Source organism: Chiloscyllium punctatum, chromosome 15, assembly GCF_047496795.1.
Source record: "Chiloscyllium punctatum isolate Juve2018m chromosome 15, sChiPun1.3, whole genome shotgun sequence".
Taxonomy (NCBI): Eukaryota; Metazoa; Chordata; class Chondrichthyes; order Orectolobiformes; family Hemiscylliidae; genus Chiloscyllium; species Chiloscyllium punctatum.
Window position 1 is genome coordinate 55,725,769 of NC_092753.1, and position 18,479 is coordinate 55,744,247.

Sequence of the window (18,479 nt, forward strand, 5' to 3'; positions counted from 1 at the left end):
CCGATGGTAATAAAAGAGTCATTTCACATCATCCCCTTGCACATCACTTTCAGTGCAGCAATTATTAGCTGTCATTGGATTTGCACCCAATGTCACAAAGCAATTGGTAGGCTACTCTCTCATGGAGAGTCACCTTACCCCTGTCTTTTAGGAACAATGGATGATAATCATCATGAAAAGCAAATATTCAGCACTGCATCTACCCACTTATTATTAAAATATCCTTTTGCTCATCACTATGGGAAACATGAAGACTCCCACATAGATATCTGTTACTCAGGCACAGCTTATTCATTGGGACTTTTAAAAAGTGATGGTGTTTGTGTTTAGAGAGCAGATACTTAATTATTTAGCAAAGAAGGTCAGTTGTGCATTAATTTATGAATGCATGATAAATATGCTAAAACATTTTAAATGTTGGTGATAATTCTCCTTATAGACTATCAGTATTTCAGACTTCTTTATAAAAAAAACAACAGCAGCCTCTGCTGGTGTATATGTGTTGTTAGTTCCCACATGTTAGATAACTGAGAATGTGGGAAAATGTTGATTGACTGTTTCTTGCATAGCATTTGTTTTCTGTCCTTACCATTTTTCTCCACACCTGCCAGAGGGTGCTGGCTCATATGGATACATGGTTCCATGGAGATCAGAACTGCCCTCCATAACTCACTCATTCTTTGAGTATGAATCGATATGGCTAGTGTCAACACATTCTGGATTGTGGCAGGTTTTGCAACCAACTCCGATTCTGTTCTCAAACCAAGTCCACACCCATGTACTATTAACAATGCTGGAGCCAGAATGCCGACTGATACCTTAAAGTCTTCTTTAGCTCAGAATTGCTGAAGCAAACCTCAACTGCTTTCGTAGCTGGGCTCAGTGAGCTTGTGAGTTGTTTCCAAATCCTTCCTTGATGTGAAGCTCTTTGTTTTCTTTAAATTCAGACACACCTCCAGAGTGGGTGGGATTTGAGCCTGGCTGTTTTGGCCCAGAACCTACAGGCCTACAGAGGGAGGGACACCGTCAATGCACGACTGACCATTCGGGGAAGGAGTATTTGTTTGGTGTAGATCACCATTCCTTCAGAGTCACTTGGTTAAAATCCTGCAGTTCCCTCCATAAGGGCACTGTAGGTCAACCTACAGCACATGGTCTGCAGTCAAGAAAACAGCTTACCAACACCTTCTCAAGGGCAACTAGGGATACACAATAAATGATGACCTAGCCAGCAACATCCACTTCCCATGTGACTTTTTAAAAAAATATGCCTTGTTTGTACATTGTACATAAAAAATGGAAAATACCAGTGTGTTACCCGAGTCAACAAACAGAATTGACACAAATGCTTGATTGATACGTCAGAAGGGCAGTAGGTTGTCAGTGGAGGGGAGGGTGGAGCCATTATCATGTGAGGAAAGGTTGGACAGGCTGGGCTTGTATCCAAGGCAGTTGGGGCAGAGATGATGGGCCAAATGGCCTCCTCTTGCACTGTAAGAATCCTGTGATACTGAGAGGAAGCATACAATATGGTTGACAGATTGGACAGGATAAGGTGCTGTAAGGATGTTTCTGCAGTTTGACAGGCTAAACCTAAGGGACATAGTTTTAAAAATAAAAAAGGTCGCCCATTTCAAATGAACATGTTGAGGCTTTTTTGCCTCAGAGGCCCATGAGTCTCTGTAACTTCCATCCCCACAGGGTAGTGAAGGTGGGGTCATTGATTTCTTTTAAGGCAGATGTAGATAGGCTCCTGGTTAAAAAAGGAGCCAAAGGTTATTGTGGAGAGGCAGAAAGAGGAGTTGAGACCACAATCGGAACAACCATGATTTTATTGAAGGGTGAAGGATATTCCGAATGGTCAATGAGGGAGCTTGACAGGGTGAATGTTGAGATGGTTCCAGTAGGTTAGGGATCTCAGACGAGGGGATACATTTATAAAATAAGGTGATATTCATTTAAAAGAGAAATTCAAAGGGATGTATTCTCTCAGAGAATGTCTGAAATTCTCTACCTCAAAGAGCTCTAATGGTTAGATCTCTGAAACTATTTAAAAAGGAGGTAGATAATTTTTAAAAATCTAATGAGTAATGGCTTTGAGGTAATGGCACAGAAGGGCAATTGATTCCTGGAGCAGATCAAACATGATATGATAGAATCTGTAGGAGCAGGCTTGAAGTGTCAAAGTGTCAGAGATGGACTAAACAGCGCGCCATCTTAGAGAAAACAATTCTTAAGATACAGAACTGATCCAACATTAAATGCTAAGCCTCAATTTGAAGAAGATTCATTGGACTCAAAATATTAACTCAGTTTCTTTCTCTACAAACACTAGCAAAACAGACAAGTTTCTCCAGCACTTTGTTTCTTTACTTGTGAAAATACACTATTATATTGAATAGAACTCAGCTAATAACATTATATATCAACAAAATGAAAAAGATGGTCCTGCTATTTTTAACTAATTCTAACAAATAAAATTATTGAAAGCATGAGACTTAATAGAAGAGTACTACATTTTGGGAATCCATAGATAATTTAATTAGTAATCTCCACAGGTTAGAAAATATCTATGATAGTAAAGCTTTGACATCAGAATTTAAAGAGGTAGAACTGTTGTTTGAATTGTTAGTGAGCCTTTGTCAGATTTATAACAATGCAAAGAGGATTTGACTTTGGAGAAAACTATTCAAATTGTCCTGGAAGCAGAAATCAGGAAGACTCATGGGTCAATCGTGAGAGGAGAAGGATCAATCTATCATAAGACAGCAACAGATACAAACACTCTTAGGAAACACGTGACAAACCAATACCCAGAATAGGCCAAGCAGTAGATGTGAAAAGACATTGTCAATGTTGTGGAACAAAATAGCCTCAAAGGCACATGCAGTGATTAATGCTGGCGAAAGAATACTATTTCTGTGCAACTGTAGGACACTTCTGGAAGAGGTAGCGAAGTAGGATTCAGTTTTAGAGCAACAAAAAGCTAAATGCTTCCCTATGTAAGGATATTAATATGATAGAACCACCACTGGGAAAGATCCCAAAAGCTTTCTTAAGGGAAATTGGTGATTCAATTGCTTCAAATTTGACCGAACTTGTTTATTTCAATGGGCATCGCATTCATTGCTAGCTTGATGCAGGGTCATTGTCCTGCCAGGTCACATACCATGGCTGAAGAAACCAAAGTTACAGGTCTGTAGAGATAAGATCACATCCTCCAAGAAGATAAGCTATTCAGTGGAAAGCTATGTTACAAGTAGCACAAAGTGCATAAGAGAGTTGGAAATATATGCAAGAGTAACAACACAAGGAGTGCAATTAGCTTCAAAAGATTAACAAAAGATTTTCTTGGGCTTTCTATATTTATGGCGCAATGCAAAAAGAAGACACAATCTATTGCGCTTACCATACCTAAGCAAATTGTTTAATACTGTCATCAGGAAGGAAATAGCACACTTTACACTTTACAGGAATTATGGAAATATTTTTTACTGAAGACAGATCAGAAGACAAAAATTAGCAAAGTTTAACAGAGAAAGTAGATACTAAGAATAAGAATGAACAATGTCGCCTTCTCAAGATCATTGAGGAATCTTTAAGACCATAAAACTGTTAAATATAGGAGCAAAATTAGATCATTCAGCCCATTGAGTCTGTACTGCTATTCGATCATGGCTGATATGTTTCTTAACTGACACTGTTCAGACACCAAAACATTACTACAAACAAATGCATAATAGCAGCGCTGACTTTGCTATTAGGTGATGAATGATCACACATTCAAAAGTAATATATCAATCCTTTGTCCTTGAAAAAAGAACTATCAAAATAAAGACAGAGATAACGCTCAGTAAGTAGCAATCCTTTAGGATCATGACTACGGATAAGAAAGTGTTCAATGATCGGTTCAAGGATTGGTGCTGCCTCCCTTACTGTTTCTGGTATATATGTGAACACATTTCATGGTGGGATGATAAGCTTATGGAGAAGAGAAAGATTGGCTGAGTGGTTGATAGTGAGGAAGAAGGTCTTAGGTTAAAGGAGAATATAAATGTGTTGTCACATGGGCAGATCAGTTGCAGATTGAACTTAACCCTGAAAAGGGTGAGGTGATACGCTTTGGAAGAAGTAACAGGACAAAGGAGTACTCCATGATGGCAGGGCACCAGGAAACTCAGAGGATTGCTTGGCCTTGGATTGCTTGGCCACAGATCCCTGATGGCAACAGGAGAGATTTAATAAAGTAGTCAATATGTTTCTTTGGGACATTTACCTTTATCGGTCATGGCATAGATAATAAAGGTGATGCTAGAGCTGTACCGAGCTGGAGTACTCTGTGCAGTTCTGGTCACCACACTATAGGACGGATGTGATTGTACTGGAGGGAGTACAGAGCAAATCCACCTGGATGTTGCTTTGGATGGAGCAGACCAACTATGACAAGAGGCTGGGTAGGATTGGGTTGTTTTCTTTGGAGAAGAGATGGTCGAGAGGGGACCTGATTGAGGTCTAAAAGGTTGAGGCATAAACAGAGGGGATAGAAAACTGTTGTTCCTCTTAGTCAAAGAATTAATAACAAATGGGTATAATTTTAAGGTGAAAGGCAAGCGGTTTTGAGGGATTTAAGGAAAGATATTTCACCTGAAGGGTAGTGGGAATTTAGAATGTGCTGTCTAGGAGGGTATTGGATGCGGGAAACCTCTCAAACTTTGAAAGGTATGTAGATGAGCATTGGAAATGTCACAGCATTCAAGGTTATGGGTCAAATGCTGGGAAGTGGGACTCATGTACAGTTAGTGTAGTTTTGTGTCGGTGCAGACTCATTGGGCCGAAGAACCTCTTTTGATTCGATGAGTTCGTTCATCAGAAAGCCAACCAGAAGCTGAAGGAAATACAACCTGTTCACAAGCTGAACTGAAGTTCAATTCAGTTCTAACAGCAAATTGAGAGTAAAGAATTGCTTGAACATAATGACGATGATTTGCATTATAGTCCATGGATGACAGACATCGGAGCCAAGACCTGGCATGAAAATCCAGCATATTATAAGGAAGAAAGAACTTGCTTCAACAGAGCAGCTCACTTCCATGATGGATATTCATGAGGTTAAAGGTGCCCCAGATGATCTTACAGAGTAACTATCTGAGTTGGCAGCCAAGAGTTCCTCTGCTAGAGCTTAAATGTTTTCCAGAAAGGAACAACAGCTTCCACAAAGGGGATCCAAGTAATAAAGGATTGCTCAGCAGAGAAATTACTTACAGATGATCAGAATCAAAGTTGATAATCCTCAAGCCAAGGATGTACCAATTTTCCAACAGCCAGAGAAAATGATGCCATCATTTCGTATTCTGCACATTTTGAGAGAAAGACCACAAGAACAAAACACGATGAGAGAGAAGGTGGAGAGAGCAAGGAAGAGAAGCTTATAAACCAAAATGTTAAAGCTCTAAGCGAAACCCTTACATCAGAAAGAAAAGGTTGTCAGAGAGGGGATAGTAAGTAGTTTGTGACGACGAGAGCTTTTTTTCTGAGGGGGTATACTAATGACAACAGGATTAAATGGACATTTAGAAGATTCCTGTGAAGAAGGACTCATTTGCAATATTACCATGCTGGGTCTGAGACACAGATACATCAGGGCTCAATAACCAGGGACCTCCAGGGGATCCTGCTTAACTTGGGTTGGGGAAACAGGCCCCATTGTGCTCAGGGGCATGTAAGTGTTTGAATAGTGATTCAGTATTCGTACTGAAGGGGCTGAAGGAAATCTATTTGGCTCAGGGGCAGGGATAGTTTTCTGAGGTTGGGATTCAGGAGTCCAGTCCAGAAGCAGCCCCTGGTCACTTGACTTCTCTCCCTGGCTCTGCACATGAGGCCTATGAACAAAGTTTAATGAGAATGAACATGTTCACATTGGGCTACCAATGTACTTTAACTAAACAGCATAACTTTATTACAGAAAAGTAGATAAGAAAACAAGGTTAAGAACAGAACTGGACTTTCAATTTTCTGGGGTATTGATCATCTTATTGCTGCTGGTATCTAGCAGGCAGCTCCCACTACCTGAAGTCTTTTAGCTCCTTTAATTTAAATGTTTCAGCTCAATGACATCTCATTAGAACATATTCTAGCCCAGCAGTGGTTATGGAGATTTTGGTTAATATGTCATATTAGATTCAGTATCATACAGAAATCAGTCAGTCAGATTCCTGAAGGCCAGCAACACCTTCTTCACTTTGTTCCAGTCCCCACTCAAATACAAAAGGAAAAATGTGAGCCTTTTTAATTTAATTTGATCCCAATGTGAAGTGCAATATCCTAATAAAACATAAACCCCCCAATGAAGGTGTCATTCTTTGAAAACAATTGAAATTATTTAGTGATTTTAAACATTCCTGACATTGCCTGCTAACCATGGCCTGTTTCCGGTTTGTGCTGGAGTCCTGCATGACCATGCTTGTTAAGTAAACACCCTAAATTCTCAAGTTCCCATGGTTCACACAACAGTTAGGGTAAAGATTAACTCTTTTTAGCGCTTTTGATGGGGGTGGAAGTGTAGTATTACCTGAATATCTGACTCATTAGATGTTAATTGCGGTGGTTAATTCTTTCCTTTGCTATGACTAGCTCCATTGGTTTCCAAAGGGGAGAGGGTAATCAGAGACAGATAGTAACACCAGTGTTACAACATACTGTGGGTGGGGAACTGAGACACAATGAGCTGCCCAGTCACTCCAGGCAGAGATATCACCACGGTTTTCAGAAAGAATCCTTACCCCATGGAGAGTTCCTGATTTCAGTTTTGTTGTCAGTGTTTAGCAGAGCTTAGGCACTTATACAATAGGAGGATGACTCATCTCAGCCTGTTCCCGCCTGCCTGCTCATAAACAGTGATCCAGGAACGTGGCAGAAATTTAAGAATCTCTTCTTTTCATTTAAATCTGGATAAAAGGAAAATTGCTGAAATAAGGCTCATGCTTTGAAAAAGGAAGGCAGAGCGTCACACACCTTATACAAGACAATCTTTCATCTCAATATAGGAGCTTATTGCTAACAGCACAGACATTCTAAGATGAATCCTTACCAAACTTTGGCCAAAGGTCAATTTCAGGGAGTTTCATGGAAGATCTTTCTCTGGGAGCTCCAGCATGTTTTCTCACTTACTTTTATACTGCTCACCTCCTGATACACTGTGCCTCGAAGACACCTCTCTTATATTATTGTGCCCTCACCAACAATGGAGGGACTTGCACTGTCAGAACTTTCTTGGATTCCTACCAGTGGAATATTTAAAGCCCATATTTAAAGCTTATCTGTGCACCAGGTTAATCACTACCAGTGTGAACAGCACATTGTAGTGTACACAGGGCATAGAGGTACACAGGTATCTTTTCCTAGAAAGAGAAGTTTATATTTGTATATATATTGTGACTTTACAATATATCATTGCAATTACAGTGACAGGGATGAAGCTGACAGAGCTACCAGCCCTCAAGTTCCAAACACGTTTGAATCCTATCTAAGGGAGTGCGACTCCTTTCCTCAAGCCCAGTTCAGCATAACATTTGGTCATTGTTCACTGGAGGAGAAAGTGAGGACTGCAGATGCTGGAGATCAGAGCTGAAAATGTGTTGCTGGAAAAGTGCAGCAGGTCAGGCAGCATCTAAGGAGCAGGCAAATCGACATTTCGGGCATCAGCCCTTCTTCAGGAATCAGGAAAGTGCTCATTCCTGAAGAAGGGCTGATGCCCGAAACGTCGATTCTCCTGTTCCTTGGATGCTGCCTGACCTGCTGCGCTTTTCCAGCAACACATTTTCAGCTCATTGTTCACTGGCCCATTGCCCCCTTACTGACCTGGAAGGACAGCTTTAACTGATGACCAAGCCCCTGACTGGTATCTGTAAAGCTCCCTTATTTCTTAGCATTAGTCCCTTGACTGGTTGCAGTGGATGGTCAGGACTGAGTGTGGCCCACTCCCTGGACTGTAATGAAACAAAAGCTCTGACCTTGAACTCCTTATGTGGCTGACTGACCATGTCCAAGCCCCTGGACTGATAGCAGATGATGCCCTTAATTTACATTGGCATTAACTCACTTTAGTATTTGAGGCATGCCCACTTGTTTGAAACACATTCAATGTGTTTCCTGTATGAGCTAAGGCACATGGTACAGATGTAGTTGATGTAACAAGGTGCCATACAGCAACAGATCCATTCCCTGGACTTATCACTGCTGGCAACCATGAGAATCTGCCTGGCTTTGTATCTAAAGGTAAGACAAGACAAGACAGAAGTACAGTGAGCCTGTACGTTCTGAATGAAACAGCAAGGCACAAAGCAAGGCAAAGATCTTGTGAACATCCAAGTAGATGTGAAATGGAGTCAAGATTGTGATGCTGGAAAGGCGCAGCAGGTCAGGAGCCGGAGAATCGACATTTTGGGCATAAGCCCTTCATCGGGAATGGAGTGGAATGGATGTGAAATGCAGTATTACAATAAAAAATGTCAGTGCACTGCAAAGTGAATTGGAAAGCTGTTTTCGAAGTGATTCAGAGATGTGCCTTGTATAAGTGGTGAGGCTGGTACGTGTCTGATGCCAATCTCCATGGATGAGGGATGCAGGCAGTTGCTGTGCATGGAACATGCTGTAGGAAGTTGGGAAATGTTGGCCAAAGTAGAAGCCTAAGGAACAAGTGATGAGCTCTAGTCATCAAGTACACGTTCTGACTTTCATTTTGGGAATGTTGCCATCCAATTTCTCTCCGCTGAGAGGGAGAAGAAAGAACTGTATTTCAATGAGACAAGAACAGATAATAAGGAGATACTCATTACTGAGATTGAACAGTGAGAGCGATCAAATTTTGGGTGGAAAATCAGACTCTTTCTCTCAATGTTAGGAATATTATTGTTCTGATCTCGCCATATTTTCACAATTGCCTGGGCCGATCAGGGCTGGGAAAATCCAACTTCATGTTACAGACTGGGATAGTTGGACTTAATCCGTACCCCAATGTTTTTATTGTGAGACTTTGCCAGAATCTAACTGGTGACAGGAGTGGTGTGGAAAATCTGACACTTGATCTCATGCTCCCACCTCAATGAATTAAAGAATAACTTTTAAGGTGAAAGAAGACATTAGTGCTAGAAGCAGAAATTTCAAAATTAGATTTCATTTCAATAACATCCCATTCTGCACCAAACGTGCACCTCATCTATATCAAAACAATAGCAGCAAACATTTTTCTAATTCTATTAGGAGGAAGTTAATTCCAAGATATTTAAATCATCTACTCTCAGATAGAACTTGGCAAAGGTTTTGGAGCCATTTTTCATGTATTGGATAGTTTTTTTTTATCATTTGCAAGTTTAATGATTATAAAGTACATTTTGTACCTGGTTCAGATTTTGGGGGTTTGGTAATTTCTGCATTGCTGAAAATAACTTTAACTAGGCAGCTGGTTCCTGCAAACCAGAAATTGCTGCTGAGACCTCTTAATAGGTAAATGTTAGAATAAAAACATTCAGCTAAAATCGCATTTATTTTCACCACTGCACAGGTCACTGCTTCCAGTTTCTACCAGCTTACACTAACACAGAGAGATTGGGGAACAAAGTGCTTCATGAAACAAGTGCTATGTCAGGAACTCAGAGCAAGTGGGAACTCAAAAAAATAGACATCCTATTAATTCAGCCAGAAAAATCCACAGCCAATTCAGGAATTCTCATGTGCTACTACATTAAAGAAAGGGGTTATAATATTGCAAAGAATAATAGTAAACTTGATCATTGGTGGTGGTTCAGAAACCAGCAATGGGCCACCCAAAGATTAATAGATTTGGGAAAAATGAAAACCAACAACTCCAAAGGTAAGAAGAGATTGAAAGATCTTGCACAGATATATAAAGTAAAAACGAGCAGAAAATAAAAAAATTGGCCTCTCTGAAGAAAACAGGAGGAGTTATCACAAGGGAGGAGAGAACTCGAAACAGATTGAACTGTGTCGTGCATCTGCCTTCACAGAAATACAGAATAAACAAGAGGCTATGAAGAGTGAGGAAGTTTAAGTAAAGATAAGGTCCTGGCAAAATTCAAGTGATTGAAATCCAACTGATCCCCAGAAGTTTAATAGAGTTTTTGATTTTTTGAAATTTTCTAGGTTCCAGAATGGTCCCATTGGATTGCAATTGGCAACTAAAATACCACTAAGGAAGGACAGAGAAAATGGATGTACAGGCTCATTATCCTGCAGTGATTTATCAGGTTGGGTGGGAGTGTTATCATCTCTTATTAAGTAAATCTTAAAAATGAACTAAGAAAATGAGGAAAAGACCAGCATACTTTTGTAGGAGGGAACTCAATTTTGTGAAATGTATTTTCAAGGATGTTGAAGGTGATATATGTTGGGTAAATAAAGGGCAACTAGTTGATGCAGTATACTTAGATTACTCCTTGGTCCAGTCTAAATGAAGATTGCAATTCTCCATAACTATTACATGTCTTTGTTACAAGCTTCAATAATTTTTTGTTATTGCTCCTGAGTTGAAATGGAAAATCAACCATGATTGTATTGAATGGCAGTGCGAGGCCTTTATATAGGCCTTATTGCCTATTTCTGTTCCTAGTTCTTATGTTCTTATGGACAGTACAAATTAACAGGCTGCCATTACAGCGTACTACCGAGCTGGGAATTTGTCTTGCAAACGTTTCGTCCCCTGTCTAGGTGACATCGTTAGTGCTTGGGAGCCTCCTGTGAAGCGCTTCTGTGATGTTTCCTCCGGCATTTATAGTGGCCTGTCTCTGCCGCTTCCGGTTGTCAGTTCGAGCTGTCCGCTGTAGTGGCCGGTATATTGGGTCCAGGTCGATGTGTTTGTTGATAGAGTCTGTGGATGAGTGCCATGCCTCTAGGAATTCCCTGGCTGTTCTCTGTTTGGCTTGCCCTATAATGGTAGCGTTGTCCCAGTCGAATTCATGTTGCTTGTCGTCTGTGTGTGTGGCTACTAAGGATAGCTGGTCGTGTCGTTTCGTGGCTAGTTGGTGTTCGTGTATATGGATCATTAACTGTCTTCCTGTTTGTCCTATGTAGTGTTTTGTGCAGTCCTTGCATGGGGTTTTGTATACTACATTAGTTTTGCTCATGTTGGGTATTGGGTCCTTTGTTCTGGTGAGTTGTTGTCTGAGCGTGGCTGTTGGTTTGTGTGCTGTTATGAGTCCTAGTGGTCGCAGTAGTCTGGCTGTCAGTTCAGAAATGCTCCTGATGTATGGTAGTGCGGCAGAGATAGGCCACTATAAATGCCGGAGGAAACAGCACAGAAGCGCTTCACAGGAGGCTCCCAAGCACTGAGGATGTCACCTAGACAGGGGACGAAACGTTTGCAAGACAAATTCCCAGCACGGCGAACAGAACCACAACAACGAGCACCCGAGCTACAAATCTTCTCCCAAACTTTGAAGTGTTCTACCGTTGAACACTCGGATTATCATTTGACATGAAGATTGTGAGATTGTCTCCTGAATCCATGTTGACTGCCATTTATAAATGCATTATATCCAGTCCTCAAGTTGATTTCTGATTGCCAATACCATTTTAATCAATCTTACATGGATGGAGCCAAGGCTGATGTATCTAAAAATAATCTGGATCAATTTTTGTTTTCCTTTGTGAATACAGGGAGCATAATAAGCTATTTCATTCCTGCTGAAACTTCCCTTTCATTGACTCATTTCCAGTGATTCTAAGTGCTTCACAAATCTAAGTAGCAGTCCCCTTTCAGTGGAGCACCTGCTGCTCACATCTTCCCTTGTGAATACTTAGAGGAAAGAATCATTCAGAATATTTACTGTTTGTGTTTATCCCTAGTTTTACATATATTTGCATGTTTCTGTGTGTTCAGCTGTTTTGATTGTTGTTTCACTATTTCAATACTGGTCAGAATTATTTTATTAATCTGCGTATTGTCGGATTCGATCTTTTTAGTTGTTGAGTTATACAGCATGGAATAATAAAGATTACATCATTAAGATACCTACCTCCCTCGTAAAATCATCTGAGTTCACCCTTGCCTTTGCTCATCTGTTGATGTAAATCTTGTAAATGTATTGCAACCTGATTAGAAACTGTTCACATTTTAAAATAAATCCAAATACCGTGTTTTAATCAATAGAATTCTTCCACCAGATTTGACATTTTAAACAAAACAAAATTCATTGTATGTTAAGAAAATTAAACTAAGCAAGCACTATTAATGTAACAGCATGGTTTAACTATGTATGTCAGATACACAGAATTATTGCTTCCCTCCAAAATTCCCCTTCAGAATATACCAATTTTGAAGTTACTTACTTTTGTTGGAAACACATCCACTGTCCGCTGAAGAATCTTCCTCAGCCCGAGTCAATCCAGGAGTAAAATTTGCATCGACCTTCTCTTGGCTGTGGATGCCTCAGTCCTTTGGTCAGATCATTTGAAAGTAATTAAAGCTAATTTGCTTTTTTTTAATCACAAGACTTTGTAGCATACGTTGTAGATTCTGCCAGTGGTTTCAAACTCAGAAGTCTTCAAGCTTCTAGTCCCATAAAATTCAAATTGAGATTAAGTTTCATCCACCTTCCATATGGTCAGTGATGATGCTAGTGGTTGTCCTCTGTTTACAGTGTAGGTCTATTTAACTGTCATTTACTCTGGCTATCTTCTGACATGGAGCTGGAGACCACTTCAGGTCCAAACAGGAATTAAATTTCCTGGCAAAAGCCCCAATATGTTAAATGTAAAGTCCTCTAACTCAATGCCCACATAGCTTGCTCTATGCTGCTGAAAAAAATCAACCTTTAAGGTAATTGGACCTCATTTACAATTTGCTTACATAAGTCCATATGTTGTTTTATAGTTCTATCTCTTCGATTCTGAACTTTAAATCTCACAATCTAAAAGCTATATTCTCGAAGCTAACATTATTGTCTAAAACCCATGAAAAATGAACTAGGTCGTCATAGCAGAGCCATTTGTAAAGTATTCCCCATTGTAGCGTTGTGTATATCCAAAACTCAACTGCCGATGTTTTAACTTGCACTGAGTCCCGTTCCATTTGCACCCCTGACTCACATTGGATCCTGGTCCAGCAGCATCTTAGCTTTGAAATTCTGATCAGAAGCTGATTAAAAGTCAACCACATTGTTCTGAGTCGATGGTTAAATATTGGCCACCCAGATAAGGATGGCCGATTTCCTTCCCTTAAGGGCATGAATGATCCAGTGGATGTTACAGCAATTAACGACGGTTTCAGCGTCACTGTTACTGACAACAGACTTCAGTTCTGAACTTATTATTTCAGTTTGAATCCTACCAGTTGCCCATGCTGAAGCTTGAACCCACATTCGGAGAATATGAGTTTGGGCCTGCAGTTTGCTACATGAGGAATACTAACAATTAGCAGGTCTGGACCTCCTCCATCGCCACTCCCTCACCACCCGACGCCTGGAGGAAGAACGCCTCATTTTCTGCCTGAGGACCCTTCAACCTCATGGCCTCAATGTTGGCTTCATCACTTTCCTCCTTTCCCCTCCCCCCACCTTACCCCAATTCCAACCTTCCAGCTCAGCACCGCCCTTATGACCTGTCCCATGGGTCCCTCTTCCTTCCCACCTTTCTGCTCCACCCTCCTACTGACCTATCACCTCCATCCCCACCTCCATTCACCTTTTGCACTCTCTGCTACCTTCTCCCAGCCACATCCCCCTCCCATTTATCTCTCCATCCATGAGGCTCCCAGCCTCATTCCTGATAAAGGACTTTTACCCGAAATTTTGATTCTCCTGCTCCTGGGATGCTGCCTGATCGCTCTCGGATCCGACCGCAATCCCATCCGACCGTACACACATCCGACTGCACACCCATCCGACCGCACACCCATCCGACCGCACATCCATCCGCCCACATTCCCATCCGACCGCACATCCATCCGCCCGCACACCCATCCGACTGCACACCTATCCAACTTCACTTCATCCATCTACACACGCAACAGACGGCACTCCCATCCGACCGTACTCCCATCCGACCGAAGACCCATCCGTCCGCACACCCATCCGACTGCACTCCCGGCTGACCGCACACCCATCCGACTGCACACCCATCCAACCACACATCCATCCGCCCACATTCCCATCCGACCACACACCCATCCGACCACATGCCCATTCGACCGGCGTCCCATCCGACCACACACCCATCCGACTGCAAACACATCGGACCACACTCCCATCCCACCGTATTCCCATCCGACTGCAAACACATCGGACCACACTCCCATCCGACCGCACTCCCATCCGACCGCACTCCCATCTGACAGTACACTCCCATCTGACTACACACCCATCCGACCACACTCCCATCTGACCGCTCACTCATCCGACCGCGCACCAATCCGACCGCACACCCATCCGACCGCTCACTCATCCGACCGCACACCAATCCGACCGCACACCCATCCGACTGCAGACCCATCTGACTGCAATCCCAACCAACCGCACTCCCATCCAACTGCACTCTGGACCGACCGCATTCCCATCCGACTGCACACACATCCTACTGCACATCTGTCTGACCCCACACCTGTCCGACCACACTCCCATCCAAAATTACACCCATCCGACCACACACCCATCCAACCGCACCCCATCCGACCGCACACCCATCCGACCACACACCCATCCGACCACACACCCATCCGACCACACACCCATTCGACCGCACACCCATCCAACTGCACACCCATCTGACCGCACACCCATCCGACCACACACCCATCTGAGCGCACACCCATCCGACAGCACACCCATCCGACCGCACACACATCTGAGCGCACACCCATCCGAGCGCACACCCATCCGACCACACACCCATCCGACCACACATCCATCCGAGCGCACACCCATCCGACCACACACCCATCCGACCACACACCCATCCGACCACACATCCATCCGACCACACACCCATCTGACCACACACCCATCCGACCGCACATGCATCCGACCACACACCCATCCGACCGTACATCCCTCCGACCGCAAACCCATCAAACTGCACACCCATCCGACTGCACACCCATCCGAGCACACACCCATCCAAACGCACACCGATCCGACCGCACACCCATCCGACTGCACACCCATCCGACCGCACACCCATCCGACCGCACATGCATCCGACCACACACTCATCTGACCACACACCCATCCGACCGCACATCCCTCCGACCGCAAACCCATCAAACTGCACACCCATCCGACTGCACACCCATCCGAGCACACACCCATCCAAACACACCCATCTGACTGGACTCCCATCCGACCGTACACCCATCCAACCACACACCCATCCGACTTCACTCCCATCCAACCGTACACCCATCTGACTTCACTCCCATCCAACTGCACACCCATCCGAACACGCACCCATCTGACCGTACGCCCATCCGACCGCACACCCATCCGACCCTACCCCATCCACACGCACTCCCATCCTACTGCACACCCATCCGACTTCACTCCCATCCGACTTCACTCCCATCCGACCGCATACCCATCAGACAGCACTCCCATCCGATTGCACACCCATCCAAATCTACTCCCAGCCAACCGCAAACACATCCGACTGCACACCCATCCAACCTCACACTCACAACCCCATCCGAACAGACACCCATCTGACCGCACTCCCATCCGAATGCACACCCATCCGACTGCACTCCCAACCGAACGCACACCCATCCGACTGCACACCCATCCGACTGCACACCCATCCGACCGCAGTCCCATCTGACTTAACACCCATCTGACTTCACACCCATCCGACTGTACACCCATCCGACTGCACACCCATCCAACCGTACACCCATCCGACTTCCCTCCGATCTGACTGCACACCCATCTGAGCACACTCCCATCCGACCAGATACCCATCCGACTGCACATCCATCCAACTGCATTCCCACCTGACTTCACTCCCATCTGTCTGCACACCCATCTGACTGCACAGCCATCCGACTGCACACCCATCCGATTGCACACCCATCTGACTGCACACCCATCCGACCGCACACCCATCCGACTGCACACCCATCCGACTGCACACCCATCCGACCGCAGTCCCATCTGACTTAACACCCATCTGACTTCACATCCATCCGACTGCACACCCATCCGATTGCACACCCATCTGACTTCAGTCCCATCCGACTGCTCACCCATCCGACTGCACACCCATCCGACCGCAGTCCCATCTGACTTAACACCCATCTGACTTCACATCCATCCGACTGCACACCCATCCGATTGCACACCCATCTGACTTCAGTCCCATCCGACTGCTCACCCATCCGATTGCACTCCCATCTGACTTCACTCCCATCTGACTGCTCACCCATCCGATTGCACACCCATCTGACTTCACTCCCATCCGACTGCACACCCATCCGATTGCACACCCATCTGACTTCACTCCCATCTGACTGCACACCCATCTGACTTCACTCCCATCCAACTGCACTCCCATCTGACTTCACACCCATCCGACTGCACACTCAACCGACAGCACACCCATCCGACCGTATAGCCATCCGAACGCACACACATCTGACCACACTCCCATCCAACTACACTCCCATCCGACTTCACTCTCATCCAACTTCACTCCTATCCGACTGCACACCCACCCGATTGCACTCCCATCTGACTTCACACCCATCCAACTGCACTCCCATCCGACTTCACTCTCATCCAACTTCACTCCCATCCGTTTGCACTCCCATCCGTTTGCACTCCCATCTGACTTCACTCCCATCCGACTTCACTCCCATCCGACTGCACACCCATCCGACTGCACACCCAACCGACTGCACACCCATCCAAATCTACTCCCAGCCAACCGCAAACACATCCGACCCCACACTTGCAACCCCATCCGAACAGACACCCATCCGACCACACACCCATCCGACCGCACTCCCATCCGAACGCACACACATCCGACCGCACTCCCATCCGACTTCACTCCCATCCAACTGCACACCCATCAGACCGCACTCCTATCCGACTTCACTCCCATCCGACTGCACACCCATCCGACTGCACTCCCATCTGACTTCACTCCCATCCGACCGCGCACATCCGAATTCACTCCCATCCAACTGCACACCCATCCCACTGCACTCCCATCTGACTTCATTCCCATCCGACTGCACACCCATCCGACTTCACACCCTTCCGACTGCACACCCATCTGACTGCACACCCATCCGACCGTATAGCCATCCGAACGCACACACATCTGACCACACTCCCATCCGACTACACTCCCATCCGACTTCACTCTCATCCAACTTCACTCCTATCCGACTGCACACCCATCCAACTGCACTCCCATCCGACTTCACTCTCATCCAACTTCACTCCCATCCGTTTGCACTCCCATCCGTTTGCACTCCCATCTGACTTCACTCCCATCCGACTTCACTCCCATCCGACTGCACACCCATCCGACTGCACACCCAACCGGCTGCACACCCATCCAAATCTACTCCCAACCAACCGCAAACACATCCGACCCCACACTTGCAACCCCATCCGAACAGACACCCATCCGACCACACACCCATCCGACCGCACTCCCATCCGAACGCACACACATCCGACCGCACTCCCATCCGACTTCACTCCCATCCAACTGCACACCCATCAGACCGCACTCCTATCCGACTTCACTCCCATCCGACTGCACACCCATCCGACTGCACTCCCATCTGACTTCACTCCCATCCGACCGCGCACATCCGAATTCACTCCCATCCAACTGCACACCCATCCCACTGCACTCCCATCTGACTTCATTCCCATCCGACTGCACACCCATCCGACTTCACACCCTTCCGACTGCACACCCATCTGACTGCACACCCATCCGACCGCACACTCATCCAACCGCACTCCCATCCGACTTCACTCCCATCCCACTGCACACCAATCTCACTGCACACCCATCCGGCTGCACTCCCATCCGACTGCACACCCATCCGACTGCACACCCATCCGACGGCACATCCATCCGACCGCACACCCATCCGATCAAACTCCCATCTGACTTCACTCCCATCCGACCGCACTTCCATCCGACTTCACTCCCATCCGACTGCACACCCATCCAACCGCACACCCATTCGATTGCACACCCATCTGACCGTAATCCCATTCAACTTCACTCCCATCCGACCGTACTCCCATTCGACTTCACTCCCATTCGACTTCACTCCCATCCGACCGCACTCCCATCCGATCGCGCACCCATCCAACCGCACACATCTGACTGCATACCCATCCAACTGCACACCCATCCGACTTCACGCCCATCTGACCGCACACCCATCCAACCGCACACCCATCCGACTTCACGCCCATCCGACCGCACACCCATCCGACTGTACA